The sequence below is a fragment of the Loxodonta africana genome, chromosome X, assembly GCF_030014295.1.
Source record: "Loxodonta africana isolate mLoxAfr1 chromosome X, mLoxAfr1.hap2, whole genome shotgun sequence".
Taxonomy (NCBI): Eukaryota; Metazoa; Chordata; class Mammalia; order Proboscidea; family Elephantidae; genus Loxodonta; species Loxodonta africana.
This window is the reverse complement of record NC_087369.1, coordinates 123,907,675-123,925,416: the sequence shown is the minus strand read 5'-3', so window position 1 is coordinate 123,925,416 and position 17,742 is coordinate 123,907,675. Positions and strand designations below refer to the sequence as shown.

General features: G+C 41.8%; 1 long non-coding RNA gene across 2 annotated transcripts in view; it reads left to right on the top strand.

Moving 5' to 3' along the window:
• The window catches only part of LOC104846310 (uncharacterized), a 28,892-nt gene extending 11,599 nt beyond the window's left edge, over positions 1–17,293 (top strand). For both annotated transcript variants that reach the window (XR_010319823.1, XR_775853.3), the window contains 2 exons: positions 1,727–1,964; positions 4,070–17,293. This is a non-coding gene — a long non-coding RNA (uncharacterized LOC104846310). The remainder of the gene's footprint in view (positions 1–1,726; positions 1,965–4,069) is intronic.
• Positions 17,294–17,742: the final 449 nt, after the last annotated feature.

Below are 17,742 nucleotides of genomic sequence, written 5' to 3'. Positions count from 1 at the left end.
ATTGGTTATGTCAGTCATGCTGTGCAAAGTTCACCCATATTCAGTGCCACCTTTCCCATTCCTATAAACAAAAGGTGATTACTACCTAGAGACTACTTCTTCCTCCCCCCTTCGTCGCTCCTGGTAACCAGTAATGAAATTAGTTTCTGTATATTTACCTGTTCATGTCATTTCATTAAAGTGAGAACATACAATATTGTTTTTTTTTTGTGATTTACTTATTTCGTTCAACATAATGTCTTTCAAGTTCATCCACGTTGTAAAATGTTTCGGGAACTCATTTTTATTGCTGAGTAGTATTCCATTGTATGTATGTACCACATTTCATTTATCCATTCATCCATTGATGGGTGCTTGGGTTGTTTCCATCTTTTTGCTATGGTGAATAGTACTGCAATAAATATAGGTGTGCATGTGTTTGCTTGTGTCACTTCTATTAGATCCCTAGGGCATATACCCAGGAATGGAATTGCTGGGTCATATTGGTAGCTCTAAGGAGCCCTGATGGTGTAATGGTTAAGCGTTTGGCTGCTAATCCAAAGGTCGGTGTTTGGCACCCACCAGCCACTCCACGGGAGAAAGATGTGGCAGTCTGGTTCTCTAAAAATTATAGCCTTGGAAACTGTATGTGGCAGTTCTACTCTGTCCAGTAGGGTTGCTGTGTGTCAGAAATGACCCGACAGCAACAGGTTTGGGATTTTCTTTTTTCATGGCAGCTTTTTTTCTACCTCTAGTTTTTTTTTTAGGACCCACCAGACTGTTTTCCACAACTGCTGTACCATTTTGCATTCCCACTAGCAACGGATAAAGGTTCCGATTTCTGTACATCCCCTCCAACACTTGTTATTTTCCGGTTTTTTTTTTTAAATTTTAGCCATCCTAGTGAGAGTGAGATGGTATCTCATTGTGATTTTGATTTGCATCTCTCTGATGTCTAGTGACATTGAGCATCTCCTCATGTGTTTGGCCATTTGAATATCCTCTTTGGTGATGTGTCTGTTCATGTCTTTTGCCCAGTTTTTGATGGGGTTATTTGCTTTTTGGTGCAGAAATTTTCTATATATTTTAGATACTAGGCCCTCATCGGTTATATTGTTCCTGAAGATTTTTTCCCAGTCCATAGGTTGTGTTTTGATTCTTTTGGTAAATTCTTTTGATGAACTTAAGTATTTAATTTTTATGAGGTCCCACTTACATATTTTGTTTTCTGTTACTTATGCATTTTTTTGTGTTTGCTAATCTATCGTTGAAAATAAAATTAAGTCCTAAAACTTTGCTTTGTTGTTTTCTTCCAAGAACTTTATGGTTTTAGATTTAACATAGGTTCTTAGTCCATTTTGAAATAGTTTTTGTGTATGGTGTGAGATATGGGTTTTGTTTCATTTTTTTGCATGTGGAAATCCAGTTTTGCCAGCATCATTTTTTGAAGAGCCTGTTCTTCCCCCATTGAATGAAATTGGCTCCCTTGCCGAAAATCAACTGACCATTGATATTTGGATTTATCTCTGGGTTTTTAATTCTATCCCATTGTTCTGTATGTCTGTTATTAAAGCAATACAAGGCTGTTTTGATTACTGTCGTTGTGTAATATATTTTGAAGGCTAATGATACTTTTTATTGGGATCACATTAAACTAATAAATCAACTTAGGGAAATTAGCATCTTTTTGGTGTTGAGTCAATACCATATGTTTTTCTGTTACAAGTTAGGTTTGTGTTTTATATAGGTGCTGGACATTGCTGGATAGAGCTAGAGAAAAATGCAGAACAAAATTCTAACTCAGAAAGACCAGACTTGCTGGCCGGACGGAGTCTGGAGAAACCCTGAGAGTATGGCCCCTGGATACCCTTTCAGCTCAGTAATGAAGTCACTCCTGAGGTTCACCTTTCAGCCAAAGATTGGAGAGGCCCATGAAACAAAACAAGAATAAAGGGGCACACCAGCCCAGGAACAAGGACTAGAAGGTAGGATGGGACAGGAAAGCTGGTAATAGGGGACCCGAGGTTGAGAAGGGAGAGTGTTGACATGTCATGGGTTTGTTAACCAATGTCGTAAAACAGTATGTGTACAAACTGCTTAATGAGAAACTAGTTTGTTCTGTAAACTTTCATCTAAGGTACAATTAAAAAAATCAAAGGATGGGAAAAAATACATCTTGCAAACAATAACAACAACAACAAAAAGAGTAGAACTGCTCCATAGAGGTTTTAAGGCCATAATCGTACGGAAGCAGAGTGCCACGTCTTTCTCCTGTAGAGTGGCTGGTAGGTTCTAACCACTGACTAAGCACTTAACCACTGCACCACCGGAGCCCCTTAGAATTGCCATATGACCCAGCAATTCCACTCCTTGGTATATACCTAAAAGACTTGAAAGCAGGGGTGCAAACAGACGCTTGTATCAATGTTCGTTGTGGCATTATTTATAGTAGCCAAAAGCTGGAACAACCCAAATGTCCATCAACAGATGAATGGATAAACAAAATGTAGAATATACACCCAATGGAATATTATTCAACCGTAAAAAGAAATGAAGTTCTGATAACATGGTACAACATGGATGAACCTTGAAAACATCATGCTGAGTGAAGTAAGTCAGACACAAAGGACAAAAATTGTAGAATCCTACTTCTATGAAACATCTAGAATAGACAAATGCATACAGACCAAATGTGGCTAAGGTGATTCTGACTCATGGCGACCCCATGTGTTGTAGAATAGAACTGATCCGTGTGGTTTTCTGGGTTTCCATAATCCTTACAGAAGCATATTGCCAGGTCTTTCTTCCATGGTACCACTAAAAATGGGTTCAAACCATCAACCTTTAGGTTAGCAGCTGACTGCAAACCACTTTTGCCACCCAGGGACCTTTTATTAGTGATTACCAGGGGCAGATGGAAGGGGGAAACGTGGAGTTATTGCTTAAGGGGCACTGAACTCCTGTTAAAGGTGATGGAAAAAAGTGAAAACAGATAGTGGTGATGGTTGTCCAACACGGTGAACATATTTAATGTCACTGAATTGTTCACATACAAATGGTCGAAATGGTAAATGTTTGTTGTATATATTTTACCACAGCTAAAAAAAAGGCCAGCAAATTTCCTTTGTTTTGATGACTGTTTCTCCCTCGTCATTTTAAATGATGTGTATTTGTCCTTTCCCCCTATTTTCTTGATTATTTTGTCCAGTGATTTGTTCATTTTCTTGACTCCCCCATAAAATAAACCTTTTTTTCTATTATAAGTTCTACTGTAGTTTTGTTTTCTAACTCATTCATTTCTAACTCCTTAAAAATCCCACTTAATATTTTTTTATATTAAAGAACTCTTACTAATGAGTAGATAGGAAAATTATATTAACATATAATTTTATATGTTACAGATGACCAAGGTCAGCGTCGCAAAAGGTCAGGGTCACAAAATTTTATAAAATAAAATTATATTAACATATAATTTGCATAAAATCAATATACATATCCATAAAACCTTCAAAATTATACCAAATTGCAATAACTAAGGAAATGAAAATTATATCCTGGGATATCATGCTAGTGAAAAAGGCACGATGCTGAAAAATATATATAATGTGATCTCAACTTTGCAAAATATATACCTACTCGTCACTTATCGACTATTTTGTTACCCGACATTTTGCATTTATGGCAATAGTAAAAAAAAAATCTACTGTCCGACTATTTTGCACATTAATAATGTACATCTGGCAGTGACGAATACCAAGGTGTGAGGCAAGAGTAACATTGGGATGATTAAGGTTGTGTGTCAGCTTGGCTGGGCCATGATTCTCAGTGGTTTGGCAGTTACGTGATGATGTAGTCATCCTACATTTTGTGATCTGATGAGGCCATCCTCTGTTTTTGCATAATGGTGATTTTTACATAACAACCTGGTCTTTGGAACCTAACCATGTCGATAAGTCAGGAATGGGTGTATACATGCGAACTTAGGTTTTTCATTCTTAGGACACTTCTTGATAGTTTTACTACGTATTTATATATCCCTAAAAGCAATGTGGTATTTTTTTCTTGCATATTTTTGTCTGTATATGCCTAGCTACCTGATGGAAGAGGAGGAAGGAAGAAATGTAAGGAGAACAAATACCCATGAACGTCTCTGCAGTGAGAGCTGCCATCTCTGCCTTCCCTGCCACGCATGTTCTCATTCAGAGCTCCGAAAACGGACACACCCATTTTCTCAGCTAAAAGGCTGGAGGGAGCACTAACAGAATCTGCAGGTGCAATTCTCAGTCACTTTTTCCCTGATGTCTTCAACGTCTTAGAGTTTCCCAGGTGCCAGTTAGTCTAAAACATGTCTCAGTGTATCCTGAACATAAAACATCTGCCCGTTTGCCCAGGCCTAATTTTCTGGCTTTCATGCACACTGTTATTCATCTAGCCTGTACATCCAGAGCTGAATCTGGCCAACCTGTTGAAAGAAGACAGGGATTGCACGGAGTTAGTTTTCACGTGACCGTGAAACTGCTACCCAAATCCTTGGTTAGGCAAGGGATTCGTCCCATTTAGAACTTGAGCTGGTTTTGCTGTACAAGTCCTGGGCATATGGTTATCTTCTTTTCCTTTTATTATTTCTGGTTGCCCAAGTAAGGTACTCCAAAAGTGTTCTAATTCACATGCGTTGATTGCTCCTGGGGCCCTCACTGGATGAGAGTGACAGAACTTTTACCCGGAATGCCTCTGTGTATGGATTCTCCTCCTGTGGGAGCTGTGTAGATGCGCCTGGGACAATTTCATGCAGACTCTACCCTTCCCCTTGCCTGTGGGGATTCACTGGTTGGCTAACTAGGTGGTTAAACAGTTAAACCTACTTTCAATTCAAGGGGCTTTATTTGGGAGAGTACAGTAGGAAGTATATTGTGAAACTGCTTTCATGTCATGACCTTCACTAAAATCCTGGCAAGTAGAGATGCTGTCTGACTGTTGAACATGAAGTTTACTTGAGAGACATTCTTGCCGTTCTCCTGTTGTTGTTGTTAGGCACTGTCGAGTTGGTTCCGACTCAGCGACCCTATGCACAACAGAACGAAACGCTGCCCAGTCCTGCGCCATCCTTACAGTCGTTGTTATGCTTGAACTCATGGTTGCAGCCACTGCGTCAGGCCACCTTGTTGAAGGTCTTCCTCTTTTCTGCTGACCCTGTACTTTGCCAAGCATGATGTCCTTCCCCAGGGACTGATCCCTCCTGACAACATGTCCAAAGTATGTAAGATGCGGTCTCACCATCCTTGCCTCTAAGGAGCATTCTGGCTGTACTTCTTCCGAGACAGATTTGTTTGTTCTTTTGGCAGTCCGTGGCATATTCAATACTCTTCGCCAACACCGCAATTCAAAAGCGTCAGTTCTTCTTCGGTCTTCCTTATTCATTGTCCAGCTTTCCCATGCATATGATGCGATTGAAAATACCATGGCTTGGGTCAGGCACACCTTAATCTTCAGAGTGACATCTTTGTTCTTCAACACTTTGAAGAGGTCCTTTGCAGCAGATTTACCCAATGCAATGCGTCTTTTGATTTCCTGACTGCTGCTTCCGTGGCTGTTGATCATGGATCCAAGTAAAATGAAATCCTTGACAACTTCAATCTTTTCTCCGTTGATCATGATGTTGCTCATTGGTCCAGTTGTGAGGATTTTTGTTTTCTTTATGTTGAGGTGTAATCCATACTGAAGGCTGTGGTCTTTGATCTTCATTACTAAGTGCTTCAAGACCTCTTCACTTTCAGCAAGCAGAGTTGTGTCATCTGCATAACGCAGGTTGTTAGTGAGTCTTCCTCCAATCCTGATGCCCCGTTCTTCTTCATATAGTCCAGCTTCTCAGATTATTTGTTCAGCATATAGATTGAATAGGTATGGTGAAAGAATACAACCCTGACGCACACCTTTCCTGACTTTAAACCAATCAGTATCCCCTTGTTCTGTCCAAATAACTGCCTCTGGATCTATGTAAAGGTTCCTCAGGAGCACAATTAAGTGTTCTGGAATTCCCATTCTTTGCAACGTTATCCATAGTTTGTTATGATCCACACACTCAAATGCCTTTGCATAGTCAATAAAAACACGCAGTATCCCCTTATTCTGTTCGAACAACTGCCTCTTGATCTATGTAAAGGTTCCTCATGAGGACAATTAAGTGTTCTGGAATTCCCTTCTCCTAGACATGTGCATTTTCCCTGAACCTGCTCAGTTGGGACTGTCATGTGGGTAGATTCATAAATTATTCTGGGACCACCCTATTACCTAATTTCTTTGGCTTAGGGATGATCCCCATTCTGATGCAAAGGAGACATCTTATCACAGATTTCACCCTCGAATTTGCCCGTTTGTTCATTTCCCTTAAAAAAGAAAAAAACCCCAAACTCATTGCCATCGAGTTGATTCTGACTCATAGCAACCCTGTAGGACAGAGTAGAACTGCCCCATAGGGTTTCCAAGGAGCGGCTGGTGGATTCAAACTGCCCACCTTTTTTTTTTTTTCGTTAGCAGCCAAGCTCTTAACCACTGTGCCACCAGGGCTCCTCATTTCCCTTAGAACCCTTCTGTTTCCACCTTAGAGTTAATGAGAGACTTCCAATGGAGCACTACGGGTTTTAAGCTCAGTATATATTTAGTTATTAATGAGTGGAAGAATGGATAGTTGTGTTATCAAAGAAATGGTAGTTATTCTTGGATTTTCATCTCTGTGAGGCAGCAGCAGATGGCTGACATCATGCCATGATGTGGCCGGATGATGCGTGATCTGAGGACCACTGCTCAGATGACTGACTGTGAGATGGGTCCAGGATTATTCTGTAAACATGTTAACCTGCCAAGCAGCCCAGGAGCAGATGTTAGGCAGAGCACCACACCTTGCTTCCCTGGTGGGATCCGTCACTGAGATCACCTGGAGAGTTTAGAGACAAGCCTGTCTTCCATACAGGGCAGGTGGGTTTGGGTCGGCTCCGAGGCTTCTGAAATACCCAAGACAGTGGAAAACCCTCTGTCTCCAAAATTGTGAACTCAAACATATCCCAGTTATTTCTTCCTTCATCTAGATACCTGCATTCTCATTTGGAGAAAACAATGAGAACTGTTTTCACAATGCCTGTGTTAGTCTGAGGCTGAGGCAGCCCCTACTGCTGTACCTCAACATTTAAAGGGTGATTGAAGTCCTGCCACCTGCCATATGCGCTGTGCTCTGAATTTTCTCGTCTGTCCCTCAGAACAGCTCTGTGGGGAAGGTATGGTGAGTCCGATTTCACAGAAGAACGAGCTCAGGGTTAGAGGACCTGAGTCACCTCTCCAGATAAGCGGCAGGATTGCAATGAGGTTCCCTCCCGTGCCCTCCCTAGAAGACACCGAGCAGCCTCCCCTTTAGAACACGGACTTCCAGGGCTTGAGAATTGGCCCTTTTACACCCCCTGCTATTGTGGCCCCATGATACCCACTCAACCACTTGGTAAACAAGATGATAGTGGAGATGAACTCCTGCCCTTTGTGCCAAGAGACCTGAGGGCAGGGCCACTTCAATTGTCCCATCCCTGAAGAGGTGAGTGGGCCTCAGGCAGAGCACAGGTGTTGCCCTGGGGCAGATGATCTAGAGGGAAGGACATTAACAGGCACAGAGCTACTTTCATTGCAAGGTACACTTTATATCTCATCTCCTTGAATCCTGACAGCTATCAGGTTACCCATTATTTGACGCTTTATCCATATTAGGGTTCTGACTTTAGAGGAATTTAAGTAAATCAGGAAACAACTTTGTTGTCTCCCGATCAGCACTTAACTGACATTATTCTAAATTCTCACATTTTGTCTTCAAGCCTCCAGGGTTTCCGGGGTGTTGTTTAACTTTTTCTGTTTTTTTAAATGATGACCTGTATAGTTTTCAAAATTATTATTCCACATCATTGTTGAAATAATTAACAGTAATCTTATTATTATTCAATACAGTATTATTGAAGCTTTAAAAACACACCAAGAATTGTGTGAAAATCAGGGAGAACACATTTGTTAACTACCGGTGCATCTCAGATACTGTGTTGGTATTCATGGTTTGTGAAGCACACTTACTAACAAACAGAGATTGGCAAGTAATTTCAACAGAGAATTCACAGTAAAATATACGTGAACAGTAAGCAGGTTAAAATATGCCAAGACCAGAAGAACTAATTAGATGCAAATATAAATCCTGAGGATTAATATTAACTAATTAACATTTAGTGACAAAGACAAGTTGCAAAAGAGGATGAGTAATGTACTTCCTCTCTAGGTGTGGCTGTGCAGGTGTACGTGTTTTTGTCTGCCTCACTAACAGGAACAACCCAGAGAACATGCACCATTCTATTGACAACACACGTCTTGGGGTCAGGGGGTGTGAGTCCAGCCAGTGAGAGATACAGGGTATTTTCAGTTTATAAATATACTTTAATATGTTGTTTGAAATCTTGCATTCAGGAAATAAAGTAGTCTACATATTTGGAAGACAAAGATTCATGAACAGATTGATAACCAAGTAATGCGCATATAGGTTCACTGTATTGAGCTTTATGGGGAAATGAAGTAGATAAAAATAATTGTTTTGACTGCTCGTGTGTGTGTGTGTGTGTGTGTGTGTGTGTGTCTAGGTCTTCTCTAGCTCTCTCACCCCAAATACACACAGGTGCAGCTTTACATTCTGCTCAGACTGTTCACTTCCAGCCTCACTTTGAATATCCCGGAAAATGATGGATACAAAGAAATTGTTACCAATGGTTGAAAAATTCCAGAAAAGTCTGTCTGCTGCCATTAAGCCAAGATCCCAACCTCCATCCTTCTAGCCTTCCTGACGCCCCTGGTCCCACTCTCAGAGTAGCAGTCCTGGGTCTGGCCACCACGTGGCATTCATTGTCGTTTCTTTTTCTTTTTTAAACAAAAGTGCATTTTGCACAGCGAAACAAACGTCACGAAAGGGCTTGTTTACTACGATATCAATTCGGTTTGAAAAATTCGTATGTGTATTAAAGCAGTTACATTTTCTCTTGACCCCAACTCTCTGTCTCATTCATTGATTTGTTTTTTTCCTCATGAGTGTCAGCTTACACGTCCACACTGCAGAGAGGGCCCTGGCAAGAGAGCAGGGCTTCACACTCCATCACCGCATCCCTACAAAGGCCTCACAGACACTCGCATTCTGTCACCCTTCTCCAGGCCACTCTGGACACAGCTGCCCAGACCTTGCTGCGATGCCCCCATCCTCTCAGTCACCCCCGCCCGCCAGGCTCTGTGCTGTGCCGTCCTCTGGCACACCAAGGTGCGCTACAGCTCCCTGGTGTTTCAGCCTCTGGGTGCTCAGAGCATGTGTTTCTATCGTCTTATTTTATGCCTGTACCTTTGTCAGACAGAATCAGAATCATTCTGTACATAGGTTCATAACCTGGGTTTTAAGAGAGGGTTTTGGTCCTTTTATCAACCCCTCTGCAGAGAAGTTTGAGTGTGGAGGTACCTCGGCGCCACCTCGTGACAGAAGCCTGAACTGCAGCCTGAACTTAGCAGAGCAGAAAAGTGGGAGGGAGGGGCTGTGGCCCAAAGCCACCAAAGAGAGCTTTCTGGAAGGCTGGGTAGGAAAGGAGGCATACCCAGGGTGCAGGAATACAGAAGGCCTCCAGACGGGAGGTGCATTCTCTTTCTATGCTGAAGAGAAAGCTGTATGTGAGTGGAAGAAAAAGACCCTTTTTCTTTTTTGTGCTTTGAGCCCTCTGGGTAAACAGCTAGATATCTGTATAAGCAAAAATGGATTGATGCCGGCTGTTACCTGTGTAATGTGCTTTTGCACTTACTGTGACCATCTTTCCATGTAAATACATTTCTAGGATAATGTTTTTATTACAAGAACGTTTCAAGCTCTTTTTTTTTTTTTTTTACATTGACCTGGTGTTACACTGTGTGGAAGCCCAAGTTTATTTCACCAGTACCATCCTGCTGAAAATTTCCTTCCTGTATCAGTTTTTCTATTACAAACAGTAGTATACTTAACACCCTTGCTCATATATGAGCAAATATCTTTGTAAACATTTCTTTGTAAGTTCCTGAAAATATTGTTTCCAAACAATGGAGCCTATAAAATTTTATCTAAATACATTACATTCAAAAATGCTATAACTAATTCCCATTCCTAATGACACTGTATGAAGGTGCCTTTTCTCCACTCACGGGAAAGAATGTGAAGTGTTCCTAATCTGACAGGCAACAAATCGTCTCTCATCATCGTTTTCATGATGATGTGTCTTTAATGCCTGACCACAATGCCATCCCATGGATGTGGCCTCATCAATTTTTCAACTCCATGTTGTTTGGGATTCACAGTGTTTCACATACTCCCTATTGTACACAGTGTGTGGATGGCATCCTTTCCCTCTCTGTAGACTGCTATCGGGTGCAGTTCTGGGCGCACTTCACCTGGCCGTCTGTCAGCACCTGTGAGCTGCATGTGTCCTCTTGGCCCCAGCCAACTGTCTCGGGAGAATTCTAGTGTTGTGATAACAGAACGTGAGGAGTGTACGTGTGTGTATGTGTGAGTGTGTGCCTGGGGGTCTATGTGTGTGTGTGTTTGTGAGTGTGAGTGTGTGATTGTGCTGAAGACATTTCCCTCTGCTTCCTTCTGCCCCTTCGTGGCTTTGCTTCCCATCAGGTCTCCCTTCAGGCCCAGAAGGCAAGGTGGTCCTTATGACCAAATCATTGTGAACATCCCACACTACATCCAGAAGATGAATTTCTCAAAGGAGAATTGTTGCGGCAAAGGGTGGGCACCTGTGTAGCTTTTGGATAGGTATTGCCATACAGACACCCAGAAAGGCAGTTCCAAGTTAGAGGCCCCAAAGGGGAGTCATGTGAGAAAGGCCCCAGAGCAGTGAAAAAAGTGATGCTGACACCATGTCACAAAGGGCAGGCCCTAAACTCTGACCTGGACCCACACTCAAGCCACTGACACAATTGGAAGATGTGAAAGTGATAAAAAGTAAATCAAATTTTGCACACAGGCACAGTCTCAGGTATCACATAGGGGAAAGGCCACTGCTTGGAGGAGCACGGGACATAGAGACAGCAAGCCTGGGATACAGCTACGTTTTTATGTAAATTCTTGTTTATATAAAATGTAGACATCAAGGCCTTTGTATTAAAAACATTGTTTCTACAGTACAACAGAAGACCAGGTCAACATATTTTTAACAGCTTTATTGACAGTATAGTTTACGGACAATAAAATGCATGTACTTTAAGGTTACAATTTGTTGTTTTCCGCAAATCGATGCAGTTGCACGGCCATCAGCATAATTGAGTTTTAGACATTTCTGTCACTCTAGAGAGTCCAAATACATGCAGTTTGCCAGTTAATCCCTGCACCTACCCCTGGCCCCATGGAACCACAGATCTACACTCTGGCTCTATGAATTGGCCTATTCCAGGCACTTCATAAAATGGAGTCATACAACATGTGGCCTTTTGTGACTGGATTCTTTTAAACTGAGCATGTTTTTGAGGTTCATCTCTTTTGTAGCATGTATCAGTACTTCGTTCCTTTTAATGGCTGATAATACTCCTTTGTATGTATATACCACATTTCCTTTATCCATTCATCCATTCATGGACATTTGGCTTGTTTCCACATTTTCGCTATCACGATTAATACTGGTAAAAGTAATGGTGTGCAAGTTTTATGTGCACCTGTGTTTTCATCTCCTAGATAAATACCTAAGAGTGCGATTGCTGGGTGATACGGCAACGCCACATGTAACTCACCATTTGAGGAATGCCAGACAACTTCCCAAAGGGGCTCCACTATTTCACGTGCTTTTGGGTTCTAATTCCTCCACAGCCTTGTCAACACTTGTTATTATCTGTCGTTTGGATTAAAGCCATCCTAGTGACTGTGAACTGCTATCTCATTGTGATTTTCTTTACAGTTATTGTGGCATTTCCCTGCGGTGTTACCGTTTGCTTTCTCTGATGGCTGATGATACTGCGGCTCTGTTCATGTGCTTATTGTCCGTTTCTGCATCTTTGGAGAAATGTCTATTTACATCACTTGCCCATTTTTAAAATGGAATTATTCTTTTGTCTTTATTATTGACTATTAAGTGCTATTTTTCTATACTGATACAAGCCCCTTATCAGATCGATGATGTCCAGACATTTTTCCCATTCTGTGGGTTGAAATTCCACTCCCTTAATGGTGTCTTTTTAAAATACATTTATATGTGTCACGTATGTTTACACAAAGATGCCAAAGTATATACTGGAGACAAATATACCAAAATGTCTATTAACAGTGAGGCCCAACTTAGAGAAAGCTCCTTTTGGCAGAAAATCAGTGATTTGGGCCAGTTAAAAGAGGAACCTGACCATAAGCATGCACTCACGTGTTGGATATGATCAGTCTTTGCCAACTAGGGCAGAAGTACCATAGAGGGTTTTAGTTTTAGGACCTATTGCCAAGCCTCTTAGGGGCATCCAAATACAACCTTTCTTCCATTCTGGGCGTTGAATTGGGGTCTCCCTATGCAGAGGCCTGGAAGGATGGGTGGTGTGGGTGATTTCCAGAACATTCCTCCCTACCACATACCTGTGGAGGTGATGGGTTAGAACCTCAGCAGAGGAAGCTCGTTGCTGTCCGAAGATGAAAGCTGGATGCTGGGATGTAGTGCACCTGAGCCAGGCTGGAAGTGGGCGTGGCTGGACAGTGGTCACCGTCTTGCTGGCCTCCCAGCCAAGCACTCACGCCCTACTCTCTCCATCTGCCCGTCTGTGTATCAGTGTGTCTGTGCCCAGGGCCCCACGACCAGGAGAAGTGGTGGTATATAAAGGGAACCTCCATGCCCACTTCAGGGATGATGGTTCAGGCGCAGAGAGTGTGGGGAAGACCAAACGGGAGTGGCCACCCTTCCAGAGATAAGACAGGCACAAAACCAGGCCAGAAACCTCCCTTTGTGACGTAGCAAAGATCTAAAGGAGGGGAGTTTGAAACTCCTCATTCCTGCCCTTGAGAATCAGGAAGAATCAAACTACCAAGGGTTGCCTCATCCTTTACTCCACATCCAGCTTGGCCTGGTGATGGCTGCACATTATGAACATAATTAATGGCATTGAATTGTACACTTAAAATGAGTACAGTGCAAATTTTATGTGTATATATATCACGATTTAAAATGTTATTGAAATAAAAATAATTCAGAGAAAATAAAAACACATAGCAACATACACACGCATATGCACACACACACATTCACTGCCAGTTTCAGCTGTAGAAACACACAGAGATATGCAATCACATATACATATCTGTTTTAGATAAATTTGTTAAATTTGCTTCTTTTCTCCCTAAAACAGTGTCATTTCAGTGCATTTCCAAAGCAGTAATATCATGAGTAGATCTTTTAAAGTATTTTCTATTTTTGAATTTTTATCTCAATAATTTTTCCCGATTACAACATTTCAAGTCATATAGAAATGTATGTTTATCCTCTGGAATTATCCTGTATGGCTATCTGCCTGGTCGCCATCCGTGACCTGAAGTTGCCGACTGTCCATAGACTGATACATGGTCTCCAGACGTGTTTCTCTGTAGGTGATGTAGTAACTTTTATTTACATACCACAAATGTGCATTCGTGTTCACATATCCTTTTTCAGTACAGGTATCACCTTATCCATGTTCTTCTTGAGATTTTAATTTGCATTTTCTTAGCTAATGTGTTTTGGCATCTTTTCAGATGTTTATCAGGCGGGTATACTAATTACTCTTTATGTCAGTACTGTGTTATCTCCTGCCCATCTCAGTTTAATAGTAAGCATGCTTCGTAAGCCGCATGTTGTTTGAAGATATTTGGCATTTCAGCCAACTTTTACTTATTTTGCCAAGCAGGGTATGTTAGTGTTTCAATAATAATTGTATTTAAAAACAATACAGATCATTGTCACAGAAATTGAGCAACACCTGGACAGCATCAATTGCCCAGGGAGACTAGCGCATTCAGAGCCCTGGAGGTTTCAGGACACAACGCGAAAAGCTGTAGAGTAATTCCAGGTTTAACAACTGAGCAGGCACTTACAAGGCCCTTTCCCTCATTTGGAAACCCTGGTGGTGTAGTGGTTAAATGCCACAGCTGCTAACCAAAAGGCTGACAGTTCAGATCCACCAGGCACTCCTTGGAAACTCTATGGGCCAGTTCAACTCTGTCTTATAGGGTCCAGCTATGAGTCAGAATCAACTCGACGGCAACAGGTTTGGTTTTTGGGTTTTTTTCCCCTCGTTTACTTAATCTCCTAACTCTGGTAACCCAACCTGAATAATGGGAATAATCTAAAGCAGCATGAATAGCTGTTAAGGTTGAGGCAGATAAAATACAAATTACCTTTTTTTAAAGAAGCCTCATGATTTTTTTTTTTGTAATGTCTCCTGGTTATCTTTCAGCCCTGGTGGCACAGTGGTTAAAATGATCAACTGCTAACTGAAAGGTCAGCGGTTCAAAACCACCAGCGGCTCCTCGGGGGAAAGATGTGGCAGTCTGCTTCCATAGACAATTACAGCCTTGGAAACCCTATCGGGTTGCTATGAGTTGGAATTGACTTGATGGCAGTGGGTTTGTTTTTTTGGTTGGTTTTATTTCAGGAGAGACTTAACAGCTCTGCTTCTGCCTGAACTCCATGCATCCCCTCAGAGACTAGCCTGTCCCTTGGGCACACATCCCAGCCTCTAGCCCATTGGGCAGGATTTCATCTCCACCACCATGTTCGTCATCAGCAGAGTGTTTAAAATAAACAGTCCTCAAGCCAGGAAGTCGCCATCTAAGACTGTGCTGCTGAGTGTCCTGTGGGGTGGGCAAGAGATGGAGCCCCATTCCTGTCACACATCAGTGTTGGGCCCTGGAAGAGTACAACCCTTTTAGGGCTTGAGTTTGGTCATCTGTAAAGTGGGAATGATGATAGCTTCCTCAGTGATGTCTTATGAAGAGAAAATATTAAAATCTAGGAATCATGGGTACTGCATAATAGCTCCTCAACAGATGCTTGTCCTGTTCCCGCCCTGTCTTCTCCCTTGCATGGAAGAGATGACCCTGACCTAAAACAAAGGGCATAGTCCTCACAAGTAGCATCTGGAATGTAGCACCAGGAAGTAAAAAACACATACCTTTATATAACATATGAACTTTAGTCCCATTTCTATATTTCGGATGCATTCCCTGACTGAGTTGGGATAAGGGAAGAAAATCATCATGCCATTTTTTTTAATCCCATGTGCAACCCTGTCCTTGTTTCTTTCTTTGTTCTGTCCTCGTTACTTTACCTTTTACGTTGAATGTAAGTAAAAGAGGTTCCCATTGAGCTCTAGACAGAAGAGACATTCCAGGAGAACAATGCCTAATAAAGGGTCTTGGACAGAAGACGAGTCAGGAGACCTGAGACCTAAACGCATCACTGACCACAGGCCCTTGAGTGAGCCACTTCCCCTCGCTGGCCTCAGCTGTCACACAGAGCAACACTCCATGTAACTGTGCTCAGGGATGAGGGCTTTGGGGTCAGATAAACTGGGGCTTAGACCTAGGCTCCACTAGGTGATGGTTGGGTGATCTTAGCAAGTTTTCTTTTTGTTCTGAATTGCATTTCTTCCTTTCTAAAATGAGGATGAGAATGAGACCTACCCCATGTCTGTGGTTAAGATTAAAGGAGATAATACTTGGAAACCAGTATGGTACCCGAATGATACTTTGTAAGTTATGAGTAGACAGTCACTTCTTTTTACCAACAGTGTTATTATTAGACTTCCCAACCATCAACAAGGAACATAGCCTGGGTGAATTTACTATGCTGTATGTTTACATGTAGTGTGTGATGGTGTTTCCCATCAGATATATCCTTCAAAAAATGGGGCTTGAGCAACTGTAAAGTGTTCTCAAAAAGTAAAATTACTTTCTTCATACCATGTGATTTCATGTTACAGACAAAAATAAAAAGATATATATGTGTGCGTACATATGTATATATAAGACGGTCATATGAAATGCATATATAAAGTATATACAGGACAATCGTATATCAGTCCAAACCCACCACTGTTGAGTCGATTCTGACACATAGCAACCCTATAAGACAGAGTAGAGCTGCCCCATAGGGTATTCAAGGCCATCAATCTTTACGGAAGCAGACTGCCACATCTTTCTTCTGCAGAGCGATTGGTGTGTTCAAATCGACATTAGCAGCCAAGCACTTTACCACTGCGCCAGAAGGGCTCCTTAATTGTACATAGGCATACATGAAAATAACAGAAGGACTTTCAGCAAAAGGTAAGCAGTTATCCTTCGATCAAATTTCTGATTATATTTTCATCTCAGTATGTGTGTCTATTTTAAACATTTATAAAACCAAGTGTGCATTACGTTGATGATCAGAAATACAGCCCCTAAAAGCTTTCTTTGTAATTTATTCAATGTTCTAAACATACAAAATGGTACACAGAATAACATAAAAAAGAACTCATTCCCTGTAGGCAGGTACAGAAATGAGCTTTACCAAGAGAAGTGCACGGGTTTCACTAGGTGTCTTTGTGGACCTTGTACTTTTCACAACACATGCTGTTTTTGAGATTCGTCTACATTCTGATTCCTATACCCTTATTTCATTCATTTTTATTTCTATATTGTATTCCACTATACGGTTGTTCCAGAATTTGTTATTCAGAATAATGTGTTGATGGGCATTTGGGTTCTTTTCAGATCTGGAATATTAAAAGGAGTGCTGCAAAGGACTTTATGTAAATGTATCCTTGTGCACACATGTTGGGGGTTCTGGATGTACCCCTGTGGGTCCACGTGGGGTGTCATCAGGGAGGCACAATCTGCCAGGTAGGGTCTAACTGCTCTGCAAAGTCATCAGACCGGTTTACAATCTGGGAGGTCCTGTTTCTCTACATTGTCCATCTAAAGGGGAGGTTAAATGCCTGGGTCCAGTCATGGGTGTTGACTGAAGCACATGGGGGTTATTGTTGCAGCTGTTCCTCTTAGTAGCTCTGTGACTTTGGAACATGTACTTAACCTCTCTGAGGCTCACTCCTTTATAAACAGAAGTCCTGATACCAAGCAGAATATCTAGAACATGTAGAGAGGCAGCAAATGTTTATTTCCTTCCCATTCCATTCTGTTACAGAGATTTTATTTTGACCTCAGATCATCACTGTGTCTTAGCATTTCAGGAATGTTCCAATATGGAGAACAAACCACTCGTGCACATTAGGTAACAGATTTGGGGCCATGTCTGAGGTTGAGCGTGGCATGAAATGAGTTTCTGATGGAGTTCTGGTGAGGAAAATGCTCACTCTTTCTCATTGAATGATTGTGCCTTCCTGAGGCCTCTTTGGGCCCAGTGGGTTCACAACAGGCGTGCACATGACCTGGGAGCCCTGACATTCTTGGAGCTCCTGAAAGACGAGGAGGCACTTGGTGACTGTGGGTCTACAGGGAGGGACACCAGAGCGAATCGTCAGGAGCTGAGCCCGGGTCCCAGTGCAGTTAACCTCCTCTCCTCACCCCAGCATTGACAACCACCAATTTGTTTTCTGACCCAGAAAGTTTGATAGCTGTAAGTTTTTGTTCTGTATTTTCATTTTAATTCAGTTCTGTGTATTTTTGATTTCCCTTGAAGCTTTCTCTTTGACCCATGAATTAATTAGATATTTGTTGTTTAATTTTAAACTTTTTGGAGATTT